Source organism: Desmodus rotundus, chromosome 3 (genome assembly GCF_022682495.2).
Source record: "Desmodus rotundus isolate HL8 chromosome 3, HLdesRot8A.1, whole genome shotgun sequence".
NCBI lineage: Eukaryota > Metazoa > Chordata > Mammalia > Chiroptera > Phyllostomidae > Desmodus > Desmodus rotundus.
In genome coordinates, this window is record NC_071389.1 from 18,033,337 (window position 1) to 18,036,444 (window position 3,108).

Sequence of the window (3,108 nt, forward strand, 5' to 3'; positions counted from 1 at the left end):
TCGTACAGATGGGAAAAAGAGCCCCACAGAGGGGAAATGCCTGTCTCCAAAACCCGTTCCGCCTCTGGTGTTCCCTAGCTCAGGGAGTGGCACCTCTAACCAGCAAAGTGCCAAAGTTCAACCTTCAACCACCAGTCTGTCCTTTTGATTTTTCCTTCTAAATATTCATGAATCTATTCACTTCTCTCCATTTCCACTTACTAAGCTAGTTCAGGCCTCATCATACTGTGCACACATGAGGGTTTTAAAAAAGTTTTTTAATTTACTGAGTTTTAGAGAGAGGGAGGGAGAGGACGAGGGAACGGGGGAGAGACATCGATTTGATGTTCTACTTATTTATGCATTCACTGGTTGATTCTTACATGTACCCGGACCAGAGATTGAACTCATAGCCGTCGCATATCAAGATGATGCTCTAAACAGCTGAGTTACCAGGGCAGGGTCACATCAGGGCTTTTAAGCATGCTGCTCCCTCTGTCTGGTATATGGCTGGCTCCTTGTTCAGGCCTCAGACCTTCCTTGTCCACCTTGTTCCAAGTACATGTGCCCCCATACTATGTACTTGTTCCAAGTACATATTCCCATGGGGGGGATAGAGTGAAAAACATAGTACCACTCTTATTTTTTTCACTGCACTTAACACACTCTAATTACCTTGTTTATTCACTTGCTCAGTTTTTCTTTTCCACTCGAATATAAGTTCCCTGGTATCAGGGGCCCTGGTTTGGTTTTTGTTTTTGTGTTTTTTTTTTTTTTTCTGGTCTTCTGCTTTATCCCTGGCACCTACAACAGGGATTTGAACATAATGGGTGTTCAGACTATTTACTGAATGAATAAACACACTACTTCAATGACCTCCTGATTCTCCGTTTTTGTTTCATGCTGCCCATGAGACATAGACTCACAGAAATTTGGACTGTTCTGATTGACATGTTAATTGTCATCAAACAAGGTCAAGGAGTCCTGAGAAAAGAGGGAGCTCAAGGCCAACTGTGGGCCCGAAAGAATTGGGACTGACTGGTGTGGTGACCAGACAGGATCAGGGACCTGGTGTCTGGGGGGCAGCTCTACTGCCTACTGTGACCTTGAGCAAGTCACCTCACCTCTCTCAGCATCTTCCTTTTCTGTAAAGCGGTGATATGAAAATCTCAATGGTACAGGGAAATTGTAAAAATCAAATGAAGATACTCGTCAAAGTGCTTATACACTGCAGACAGTTAGGGACGTAGGGCAAACTTTCTTCCCTTTCAGAGAGGGCCAGTGTCTCTTTCCCACTTACCTTCCCAGGAGTTTCCTGCCTTCAGATGAAGGCAGGTGCTGTACCAGGACTGAATCTCTTTTCTACCCTCTCCAGCTGCTCTGGCTAGGCCCAGTGTCCCCCCCGCCCCCCCCCCCCCCCCGGGCATGGCACCTGCCAAGAAGCATGCGGCTGGTGGGTACAACCGAGTGCTTCCAGCACACACAGGTTGATGCAAGAACCTTTTTCTTCTGGGCCTTGTGCTTTCCCAGAGGAAAGCAGGCTTCATGACCTCATCTTGCAAACATGAGCCAGGCATCAATGTGACAGCAGTGGCTGTGGACTGGTTGCAGGACAGATGCTCCCAGAAGATACCAGGGAGAGCCAGGGTCACGAAGCCTCAGGGCTTCAGGTGTGCCCAAGCTTTGGTTTAGGAGGTAATGCTGGTTTGTCTTCTTTTAGCCTCCTGGAGCCACAGGTTCCTCCTATAACCATTAAAAATGGCATTGCTTGCTCAGTGGGCCAGAAGAGCTGTCTCAACCCCGCAGAGATTATTCAGCCTGAAAATTAAAAGTAATCTGTACCTGTAAAGTATGGGAGAAGTGATCCATTTTAAGTCAGATTCTCTTAATTTTTTTTTGTTGTTGTTGTTGATTCCAGAGAGAGGGGAAGGGAGGGAGAGAAACATCAATGTGAGAAAGTAACATGTATTAATTGCCCCTCGCAAGCACCCCTACTGGGGACCAAACCTGCAACCTGGGCATGTGCCCTGACCAGGAATCAAACTTGAGACCCTTTGGTTTGTGGGACAATGCCCAACCACCTGAGCCTCACGGGCCAGGGCTAAGTCAGATTCTCTTCTGACATTGTTTTGTCGGTCCCCTTTCCTCTGCCGGCCTCTTAAATGCTGGTAACCCCTAAGCTGGTCTTCAAAATTTAAGGAGATTTTACTTATCTAAAATTCAGAAGCATGGGAATTTCTGATTTTATCTTTTAGTGCCTCCCTTCTCCAGATTTTCCAACATGCTGCCAGGGGGATTTTTCTAAAGCAGTTTTTGATCTTTTGGCTCAGAAATCTTTTCTTACTGCCAACGGGATCGAGTGCACGTTCCTTAGCTGGGAATCACAAACGGGCACAATTCACTTTTTCAGCTTCAGATTGATTGACTTGATTTCAATATAAACTGAATCACAGAATACGTATCAGTTATGGTTAGGGTCAGAGAAAGCTCAAAGAGTAGGGGGTTAAAAAAACACAGTAGCTTATTTCTTAAGTAAAACTTATTTCTTGATTCCTGAGATGGACAGTCCAAGCTTCTGGGTGTCACCCAGGCCCCTGTGGCCTCACTGCTGTCCCATTCTTAACATGGGCAAAGATGACTACGCAAACTCCAGGAATCACCCAGAGGTCTCTAACCACGGTACCCTGAACCTTACTCCTTCCCATCTGCCTCCTGCCAGTCCACACCAGGGGCCTGCCCCTTCTCTGCGCCGGCTCATCACTCCTTCTAAGTCCAACAGTGCGGACTGCCCAGAAGGACCTAACCTTAACTCTCGTTCCTAAAGCCTTTGGGCAGCCCCCGACCACCTCTCAGGCTTTTTTCGCTGCCCACAGAAGCCCTCTATACACATCGTCTGTTCCCCTAATCCTGAGGATAAAGGACAGGGTGATGAGAGGGACTTGGAGTGGATCTTGAACGCAGGTGTTTAAGGTGGCAAATCTTATCCAGAGGGAACCTGTAGACCCGGAGACCTCGCTGATCACTATGGTAACTACGGTGGGGTTACTGGTTTAACAAAGGGTTTCCCAGCAGAGGCACTATCACATTTTGGACTGGAGGATTCTTTGTTGAGCTGCACACCACCTGAGA